The sequence below is a fragment of the Anolis carolinensis genome, chromosome 1 (genome assembly GCF_035594765.1).
Source record: "Anolis carolinensis isolate JA03-04 chromosome 1, rAnoCar3.1.pri, whole genome shotgun sequence".
Taxonomy (NCBI): Eukaryota; Metazoa; Chordata; class Lepidosauria; order Squamata; family Dactyloidae; genus Anolis; species Anolis carolinensis.
Genome location: NC_085841.1, coordinates 4,183,672 through 4,194,994, shown reverse-complemented (window position 1 = coordinate 4,194,994; position 11,323 = coordinate 4,183,672). Strand labels below are relative to the sequence as shown.

The 11,323-nt window shown below is 43.7% G+C and overlaps 1 protein-coding gene across 3 annotated transcripts in view; it reads right to left on the bottom strand.

Annotated features, from left to right (window-relative positions):
* The window catches only part of ncoa1 (nuclear receptor coactivator 1), a 342,571-nt gene that overhangs the window by 296,654 nt on the left and 34,594 nt on the right, over window positions 1-11,323 (bottom strand). The gene's annotated exons all lie outside the window — the stretch shown is intronic.

Here is an 11,323-nt window from a genome sequence, read left to right as displayed (position 1 = left end):
GGGGGGCTTCCCTTTGGCTGGGCACTCTCTGGCGAAGTGGCCCCCGTTTCCGCAGTACCAACAGAGATTTAGGCGTTGGCGGCGGGCCTTCTCGGCGGCATCTAACCTGGGACGCACATTGCCCAACTGCATCGGCACCTCCTCGCTCCCCCTGGGGTATGGGGCTGGTGGCGGGGGTCTCCATACTGGACGCGGCTGGACGCTGGTGGGAGCGGGAGGTTTCACCCCAGCTCTACCGCTCTGGCCTCGGACCCATTGTTTTCTGTTGGCAAGCATGACTTCAGCTCGTAAACATTGATCAATGAGTGCTTCAAGAGAGTGGGGGGGATCCACTTTGGAAATTTCTTCCAACATCTCGATGTTGAGACCCTCCCGAAATTGTCCTCTGAGGGCTATATCATTCCATCCGGTGCTGTGGGCCAGCACTCGGAACTCGGCTATGTACTGGGACAAGGGTCTGTCCCCCTGAGAGAGGCGCCGGAGTTTATGGCCGGCTGCCTCCAAATTGTCCTCGATCCCCCAAGTCGCCTTAATGTGATCCAAGAAGTGTTGCGCTGATCTTAGGTGTGGGGAAACTTGGTCGAACAGTGCCGTCGCCCAGTTGGCCGCTGGCCCGTCTAAAAGGCTGTAGATCCACGCCACTTTGATGTCTTCTTGGGGAAACTCGGCATTGCGGGCCTCTAGATAAGCTTGGCATTGGCGACGGAAAACATGAACCTTAGAAGCTTCTCCAGAAAACTTGGTTGGCAATGCCAGGGCCGGGAGTCGGATTCCGCGTTCCTTCAATCCCTTTATTTCTCCCTCCTGCGCATTGAGCTTATCACGGATGCGGTCCACTTCCTCCTTGTCGATGGTGTAGCTGAGCGGCTGGCCTCCCGGTCCGGCTCCGGTAGACATTCTGGCCTAGGTTAATTGGTGATTAGGGTGGCGGAGTCAAACTGTCACGACCCAGGCTACAGAGCACCAATAACCATACACAGAGGCCAGAATCTATCTAATATCTTTATTAAGGAAATATATAAAGTTAATAAAAGCAAGTGTATGAAGTAGTCCAGAAGTAGACCTTTCAGGACTACATGGCCCATGACTCATCACACATAGCACCAGGCAGAAGATACATTCAATTTTGTTTGCTGTCCTCAGTTGTTAACAGGGGAAACAGAAAATTCAGAAGTTATGGAATAATAAGATAAAATCATTTTAAGGATTTAAGAGAACATCAATTAGAGAGAGAAAAAATACCAGTGAGCAGTGAATTCTTGCAATGGAAGGATGTGAATAGCAGGAGTCTCTCAGGGACTTGTACTTGGTAATTTGTTTAACTTGTTCATAAACAACCAGGAGTTAGGAAGAAAAAATGAAGTGGCCATTTGCAAATGGCATCAAATTATTTAAAGTAGAGATACAAAAATGGATTGAAAGGATTCTATAAGGAGTTCAACAAACTGGACAAAGGGACCATAAAATGGCAAACGAGATTCCAAGTGTAATGGAGCTATCAATGACTGTTGAACAGGAAGAACAACAACTTTGTGTCACCTCTCTTTGCAAAGCCAGTATAGGGCCTAAATAAAAGTCTAAATACCCCAAAGGCACCAAATCCCATTTGATCTTGCAAGCTTAGCAGGGTGAACCCTGGATATTACATGGATGGGAGACTGCCAAGGAATACCACATTCTGAAGGCTATATTTCAGAGGAAGAAACTGAGTATACCTTGAGTTGTTGTATGTTTTACGGGCTGTATGGCCATGTTCCAGAAGTATTCTCTCCTGATGTTTCGCCCACATTTATGGCAGGCATCCTCAGAGGTATCCTCACAACCTCTGAGGATGCCTGCCATAGATGTGGGCGAAACGTCAGGAGGGAATACTTCTGGAACATGGCCATACAGCCCGGAAAACACACAACAACCCTGTGTTCTTGGCCATGAAAGCCGTTGACAACACATTGAGTATACCATGCCAAAGAAAACCTTCTGAAATTTGCGGGTCACCATAAGTCCACAAGCAACTTGAAGGTACATAAACTGCAGAAATGCCACAGTTATATCCGTTCCTGTAGTGTGAAAGATGAAGAATGAGTCGCACACCATTACTACTGGCAGGTTTGCCACTGGCAGCTAATTGGCCATTGTATGAAAAGGACTAAGAAGCATTGGTCTGATCCAGCATGGCTCTTCTTACATCCTTGTAATAAATTTTCAAATGTAAACAAGAAGAAAGAACACACTGGATCTCCTTTTCTAAAGATTAAAGTAAAAAGAGAAAGAACATTTTCTCCTGCACCAAAGCCATGCACACCCCTCTTGTAGTTTCATAGGAGGCAGCCCAACTGGTTTAAGCTTTGTGCCGACCGGGACGCTGGATCATGTTACATAGAACATTTGCTTACTACAGCAATAAAGATTGAAATTTAACCTCAGTATGCAACCATAAAGTGAAACCTACCAGGAGCTGGTTGCCCGACTTTCTGGAGGAGAGAAATGGAGAAAGTGTACCTGCTCAAATTAAAAATGTTTGAAGGAATTGCTTTGCAGATAAAAACTGTATTGTGCATGAAGGTCTCAAAGAGGCTTCAGCACCAAGGCAATTCTCACCTCTTGTCTCCTAACCCAGTTACTAAAGACAGGATTTCCTGAGTGCCATTTTTAATTATTTTAATTCTACCTTATCAGTGTTGGGAGCAGCTAAACAATCACCCATATAGCAAATATTATATTTAAAAATAATAAAGCTATAAATCATAATAAAAGCACATACATTATAGTGCCATCATTATGCACAAGGTTTTTTTTTGCATACCCAAATATTGGAGCATACATTCAGATGGCAGAGATGAAGGGCATCTGCTTAGTAGTGGTAACACCAAATGGTGTTATAGCACCATTCAAACAGAACCTCTTGGGTAACAAGAATCTCAGGGTACAGCTACAGAATTAATGCAGTTTGTCATCGGTCCAACTGCCAGGGCTTGCTGCTATGAAATCTTGGGATTTCTAGTTCGGTAAACTGCCACCAATCTTTGACAGTAAAGGATAAAAACCTTTTTAAACCTACCATAATTCTATAGCACTGTACCATGGCAGTTAAAGTGGTGGCAAACTGTATTACTTCTACACTGAGCCTGAAGCAACCCTCCAAGTTCATTTACCGGCCCCCTACCCTAAACTTTAGACTTGGGTGACCCTAAGTCTGAAACAACTTGATAGCACATATCAACAACAATCCTAATTAACTTGATTCTTCATCAGTCAAAAGCCAGCCTACACTTTCCACTGAAATACTGGTAAGTTTATGTTGGTTAAAATTGTTCTTCATTTTAAATATTGTATTATTATTATTTTGAACTACAAAATAAGATATGTGCAGTGGGCATAGAAATTCATTCATTTTTTTTAACTATTGTCCAGCCTCCCAACAGTTGGAGGGACCGTGAACTTTAAAGGTTTGAGGACCCCTGGTCTAGATGAACCCCTAAGTCCTGTGCACCTGAAGGATTGATTCTGATTTGCTTCCCCCTCTGATCTTTCTATGTGTTGAGGACTAGTGAAATTTGTCCTCTGGCAATTGAAGAGTATTTTGTCTGCTGGATTTCCTGGCTAGGAATTCCTGGCTTGGCTATTTCTGTTATGTATGCTGTAGTCTCCTGATGTGGCTTAAATACCTTGAAGATCCTGCAAGATTTTGGAAGCTAAGTTGAGTCAGCCCTGGTTAGTACTTGGATGGGAGACTACCAAGGAATGACAGGTATTGTTTATTTTTACTATATTTATATCCCACCTTTCTCAACCCCGGAGGGGACTCTTATTTCAGAGGAAGAAATTGCAAAAAAAAAACCCACTAAATATTATTTGTCTAGGAAAACCCATTAAACGCAAAGATACTGGCATAAGTGAACAGGCCACTTGAGGGTACATACACACATATATACACACACATATGCTTCTGATATTTTGGGATTTTGCTAGTTAAAATATAATGAAACCAGAATGTCAAGTTTTTAAAATCCTATAGCCCATCATCAGCAATGCAGTTCAAATGGTGCTTTATGTTGATGACATGGCACTTTTGCTTCCAAGCCCTATCACGATTATTATAAAGATGCTTGGATAAGCTCTGCACAAAGGAATGTTTAATGATTAACTCCCAGAAGACTAGAACTGCAGCCTTTGGGAGTTGAACGTCTTCTCAGAATGTGGCAAATGGTCATTTAATTTTAACTGGAAGATAAACAAGAGTTCTTTTGCGAAGTCACCTTTGCCCCTGTATTAAAGATATCCCATTACCAGGGCCGGCCCCACTCATGCGGCAGCTGACGCCGCCGCCTCGGGCGCAGGCCCGGGGGGGCGCCGTCAGGCTGGGCGGGAGGCGGGGCACCGCCCTGACGGTGCCCCGCCTCCCGCCCAGTGCGCCCTGGCCCGTCTGGCCTGCTAGAAAAGGCCAGACGGGCGAGCGGGAGTAGCGTGGGAGGCGGGGCCAGCTCTGACGCCGCTCCCCCCCCCCCCGCCCAGCGTGCCTTGGCCCTGCCTCCCACGCAGCGTGGGAGGCGGGGCCAAGGCACGCTGGGCGGGGGGGGGGGGAGCGGCGTCAGAGCTGGCCCCGCCTCCCACGCTACTCCCGCTCGCCCGTCTGGCCTTTTCTAGCAGGCCAGACTCAGCGGAGGTTTCTCCAGGCCGCGATTGCGGCCTGGAGGAACCTCCGCTAAGTCTGGCCTGCTACACAAGGCCAGACGGGCGAGCGGGGGTAACGTGGGAGGCGGGGCCAGCTCTGACGCCGCCCCCCCCGCCCAGCGTGCCCTGGCCCCGCCTCCCACGCTGCGTGGGAGGCAGGGCCAAGGCACGCTGGGCGGGGGGGGGGAGCGGCGTCAGAGCTGGCCCCGCCTCCCACGTTACCCCCGCTCGCCCGTCTGGCCTTGTGTAGCAGGCCAGACTTAGCGGAGGTTCCTCCAGGCCGCAATCGCGGCCTGGAGAAACCTCCGCTAAGTCTGGCCTGCTACACAAGGCCAGACGGGCGAGCGGGGGTAACGTGGGAGGCGGGGCCAGCTCTGACGCCGCCCCCCCGCCCAGCGTGCCCTGGCCCCGCCTCCCACGTTGCGTGGGAGGCAGGGCCAAGGCACGCTGGGCGGGGGGGGGGGAGCGGCGTCAGAGCTGGCCCCGCCTCCCACGTTACCCCCGCTCGCCCGTCTGGCCTTGTGTAGCAGGCCAGACTGAGTCTGGCCTGCTACAAAAGGCCAGACGGGCGAGCGGGGGTAGCGTGGGAGGCGGGGCCAACTCTGGCCCCGCCCCCCCGCCCAGCGTGCCCTGGCCCCGCCTCCCACGCTGCGTGGGAGGCGGGGCCAGGGCACGGGGGGCGGGGCCAACTCTGGCCCCGCCCCCTCACTATTCGCCCTGGCCCCGCCTCCCACGCAGCGTGGGAGGCGGGGCCAGGGCACGCTGGGCGGGGCCAGGGCGCCGGTGGCGGGGGCGCTTTTCAGCACCCCCGCTTTACATAAAAAAATATCTCCGGCCGGCCCTGCCCATTACACATCTACTTAAACATCTTGCTGATAAGTCCCATTTTGCCAACAATAGTTTAAAAAAAAGTGAACGGATTCCCTTAGATAGTTAACTGCTCCTCACCGCAACTAGGTAGAATTCCTAGCTGAATGGAGAGCAATGAATCTCCCCACAAGGCTAAATTCCCTGATTCAAAACAAGGCACAAGTTTTCTATGCAATGTACAATCACAATAACTCTTCAGAGCTAGCAGATTAGCAAACTACCGGGGACTGTTTTTTTAGAGCATGGAGCACCAGTCGCACTTGAGGAGGGAGTTTTTCTGTTCCAATTTCACAAATCCCAATTTTGCATGTGATTTCAACACACACACACAATCCTAGCAAACAAGCTGCATTGTAGATGGTGACATAATTAGATGAATACCAGCTGTCAAACCAGAGCTACTGCCATGTGTTTTACATTTATCTGATGCATGTTGACATATTCCATTGTCCATAAGCATTTTTACATTGTCTGTGATTGCTGCTTTATATTATATTCTCCATTTTGTCACCATGGAAAAGGCTAAAGTAAACAATTAATTAATCAGTCCTCTTTGGAATCCTGGTGATTGATAAAGGCAAGGACATTTTGATTTTTTAAAGGTCTTCCTGCAACATACGCTACATCACCAATTTTGCTTAGCAGACACTCTGTACTACGATGGATCATGGCATTATCATTTAGATAAGCAGAATACAGACACAGTGTGATTATACTAGAGTAGGCGGCTAGTCTGTCAATTGAAAAGTTAACAAAATTCTATCCAAAGTGTTTGCCTAGTACTGTTTGTGCAGTCCAAGGATCGTACTCATATCTATTGAGAGAGTTGACATGATAAAGCATCTTGACTGTTCGGCAGTTATGAGCAGTGGCATAACTCTCAAACACGAAGGGCATTTTGCATTTGCTGCCGCTCTTAACTCACTCAGTTTCACACACTCACCGTGTAACAACCACCTGTCACACAGATACTCTTCCGGCTGTTCAAGAGTGGAAAGGAAGACAGACAAGAAAGACAAGAGTAGCAACTGCTTCTGTGGCGCATGTGAAAATAGGCCCATAATGAAAAGTTACCCACATGTCTAATTTAAGTGAATTATGTTTCATATTTTACAATGTCTTGCTTTCATTTTGCTTTTTTGTGCTAATCACAATTTTATGGCCACTATCACGCACATTGAACAGATCATACAGTAACTGCCCTATGAAAAAAATGTGTCCAAAGACCTCATCCCACAAGGGAGGGAGCGGGGGGAATAGTCTTCTACTTATGATGTTCAGTGACCTTCTGTTTACAAAGGAGACAGAGAATTTAAGAATAGTTCTCATTCCACCTGTCCAGATTTCATACAAGATGCCACAAACAAACAAGGCCATTGGTTGCTTCTGTTGTGACAGACTAACACAACTTTCTCTTCAGAAAATGTCACAAGTAAGTGGTTCTTTCAAATGATGGCCACTCATGCCTCCCTTCTTCCACATATCTCCCTATGTTCTTCAGTCTTTGAAATTCATGAGCTTTTTACTGGTCAAATATGCATACTTTTCTGTAGATAGAAACCAATACCACAAAAAGTGGCAAATAAGTATGGCACTGAAGGATTAATTTGTTACAAGAAAGGAGCTGATTTGGCAAGGAAGTGTTAAATGTTGTGGGAACACAGATGCTGCAGGAATACATCAAGTCTGATGACGCACACATAACAGCGTAAACATTCTGGTTGAGAGTAAACATGACATGAATTGAAACACAGCAGATTTTCGTGTGGGCATCAGTATTAGATAGGCAAGATTTGGAAATGTCATAACCACAATATTTGACCCTAAATTCCTCCTTTTTACTATTTTCAATTTTGTGGCAAAACTAGGCATGGTACCTCTAAACTCATATCAGTGCAATATCTTTTCAAAGACAAGATTTTCATATTTTCTGATCTCTTAATTAAGCAGAATTCATCCAAACACAGGGCTGGGGAAGCTGAAAAAACACTGAAGCCACCACATCTGTATGAGAACAACGGTAAGGTGGAATGGGGAGAAGAACATTCAGATACTTAAAATGTATTCATTTATTTGTTTATTGTTGTAGTATCTGTTATCATAAAAACCTCTGGAATACACAAGGACAGCAGATAAGCCTCACCAACTACCATCAACATGTTAAAAAGCATAAATCTGTATGTTTGGGCACCAAAATGAAAATTATTAGAAAAATGGAGGCCAGTGAAAGGATTTATCTAACTGGTTTTTAAAATGTATACTATAAATTATTTAGTTGCATTTTGTTTTAACTTATGCTACTAGCCACCCTTAATTATGTACTGGGAAAAAGGCTAAGTGTATAAATTAAGTTAAAATTGAATTAATTTATAATTTACAATGAAAATCATTTAAATAAATTAAATGAACAAATGTCCCCTTTGGTCAGTTACATTATGAGACTGAAATCATACTTTCCATGTTCCTACTAACTATATTCTGTTATTTCTCATTATGCCATTGATTTGTAAAATAATTATTTCTCATCACTCTACTTAGACTATTTCTCATTACTTCTTATCAGCTTATTCAATTTCTCATTATTATTTCTCATTATCCTCTTATCTGCAAAGACAGGCAACAAAATGATTTCTAATTTTTTTGGCTATTCTCTCAAGACGACGAGATAAACATTTATTTTTTTAAAAAGACTGGAAAAGGGAATGACACTTGAGACTGGAAAGGCAAGGTGCATAATGTTCAGAGTGCAGCCACAAAAGCTAGGATTCTGTCTCATCCATCTTTTTGACAAGATACTGTACTAACTTTGCTACCAAAAGTCTAAGCAGCATTTCCTCTTAACATTCTCTCCTGATGAAAAAGATCATCTCACAGGATGTTTTATTTGCTGCTGGGATGATTGGCTGTGGCCTAGTGCGGATTGCATTTTTCTGAAATCTGAAGCACAAGCCTTCTTTCACTTCCAAGAGCTACAGAGCATGGATTCAGTTTTGCAGAGCAATATGACTGGTATGTTTGCCATCTGAATGATTCACTTTCTACTTCTAGCTCCAGTTCATTAGCAGTCTTCCATTGCTAGATAAAGGTACTTTAACAGAATTTTAAAACTGGCAGCTCATAGGGATGCAAATGCACATTTTATAAAGAGCACCAACATGACCCTCAGAGTGCCACAGTCAGAGACAATGAGCAATCTAGATGAGAGAACTCCTCCAGATTCAAATCCTCTCCATTCACTCAGAAAGTGTACTGCATGGGGTTTTAGACAGACCCAAATTCATCAATCTAGCCTATAGAACAAAGATGTTGCAGAGTTACACCGCCTCTCCTTGGCAAAAAGGCAGAGTCAGCAATTTGATGAGAAGCAAAAATCAGGAACCTTTTAACAGTATTTGAGGCAAAATTTCACCATAGAGTCAGAATGAAAGGAAAATACTGGTAATAGGCTGAACCCTCGAGAGCATGTCTGATTTTTTTTTAAAGGAACATGGACAACTTGCAAATGATGAGCGTTTAGCACACACTTAGCCCACAAACCTAATAATTGTATTTGTATAATCTCAGTTACCTACAGAGAGCTTGGAGCACTTAACTAACGCCCCCAGGGTCTGTGTTACTACAGTTTCCCATCTTACTCATGGGAGAAAACCAGTGAATGCAGACAAAGTGTCACTAGAGCCAAAGTCAGAGAAATTAATCATTAGGCTGGGGGCAGGCAAGGAAAACAGAAAGAAGGTTGCATCCAAACTTTAGCTCCTTCATAACAAACAGCAAGATATGCTTAGTTTTATTTCATTTCAGTCTCAAGGCATCAGGAGAAGTAATCTGAAAAGCAAAGCATGCATAAAAGTCAGCATTAACAGGAGAAATCTCATCCCCAGGATCTCAACATTTTCCAAGGATCGAGAACCAAATTCCCTATTTTTGCCCTAAACTAAATTGCTAATCCTAACTGAGGTAGCCCCAAGGAATCGATGGGAACGGAAGGACAACACTTAACCCAAGTTTCCTTGATTCAAAGCCTCTGTTCTAGTTGGAACACGCACATGGACTTAGGCCTTTATCTCCCAACATTCTGCAGCCAGTGTGAAGATCCTCTCCACCAGTTTTTCCACCCTATCGCCTCTAATAGTTAAAGAAAACATCATTAAAGAAAAATTCATTAATGAAATGAATATCATGTGTGAAATCTGCATGCACAGATGAGAGAGGACTACAACTATACAAGCTAAGACAAGAGAGTTAAAATCAGACAAAACAGTTCAAAAGTAATGTAAAACCATATTCTTAAAGCTCTGAGAGTTATAAAACCGTAATAACTGGCAGCATCCAAGACCTCTACCAGTATATGCTCACTGATTCTGTGACCAGAATCAACCCTACTAAAAACAATCTCAGTGTTTCTATATCCTCATTTAAATTGTTGTTTAATTTTACACATGTTGGGAAAAAAAAACCTAGAATGTGTTGCTTAGGATCTCCTAAACTTGGAGTGCCTCATTTTGTAATTAGTATTATTTATTTATCAGATACTTTATAATACCCATTCAATGAATTAATAAAATCAGCATCAGAACAGCATTATTATCATAATACACAGAAATAACTAGCATGTATGTATACTGTGTAAGCATGCATACCACACATTTTAACTTTGTTACATCAATGAGTCTATTTGTGGAGAGAAAATGCAGGGTATAAATAAACATAATAATTATAATTATTCATAAAAGGTCATAAATATCTGATTGAAATGGGGAAGGTCAGCAGGGAGACTAATAAAATGATGCATTGTTTACTTGTATAATGCTCCTGATTTGAGGGCCAGATACTACAAGCCAAAAACCTCTTCCAGTCAGCCTTCCATATCCATGGATATACCATTCACAAATTCAACCATCCATGGCTTGAAGATACCCCTCCCCCCCCCCCAAAAAAAAACAAATCCAAAAAGCAAAGTTCAATTTTACCATTTTATGTAAGGAATACTACATACTATTCCATTGTATATATATAATGGGACTTGAACATCCCCAGATGTCAGCATCCATGGGGGGGGGGGGGAGGGACGGACACTAAATCCCAGCAGATACCGATAGCCCACTGTACTTGCATTTCCTGTATTTGTATTAGAGAAACTGCCTACAGTGATGAATAAAAATGGAATCAATTTATCTTGTGTTCACCACATAGTTCTGGAACCCAATTATAGCACCGGCAATTTAAACCAGGCATGCAACTTTCAACAATAATGCTTATTTAGAATCACTCTGCGTTTTGTGCCCATATATATCATATGGGCACAACTTTTAGGAATGTCCACAGCAGTAATAACAAACCTTTTAAAGATTGCAACTGAAAACAATATCTTAGTAACATTACCTGCTATCTGGCTAGCATTCAGTTTGGTCTTTGATATCTGTGGTTGATTTCTTCATATTTTGACAATAGTAAGGACACATTCATAAGCAAATAAAACAGCATGTCCCGAAACATAAATAACTCGAGCTACACAAGCCACTAACTCACTAGGTGGTCTTGGAAAAGACACAACCAATGTGGCTGGGATGGGAAGCGGTTTTGGACAGGGAAAAATTGTATGAACATTTGCTTTTAAATGGGGGAAGAAAGCAAATGAGTGCAATTAAATCAGCAAAGTCATCACTTTACAGCCTTTGCTTCCTGTTCTGTAACAGGAAAATCTGAAATCAAATCCACAAGGGCTTTGTGAAGCTGCATGACAACTTAGGAAAGAAAACCATTTGCACATTAAGGCTCATGC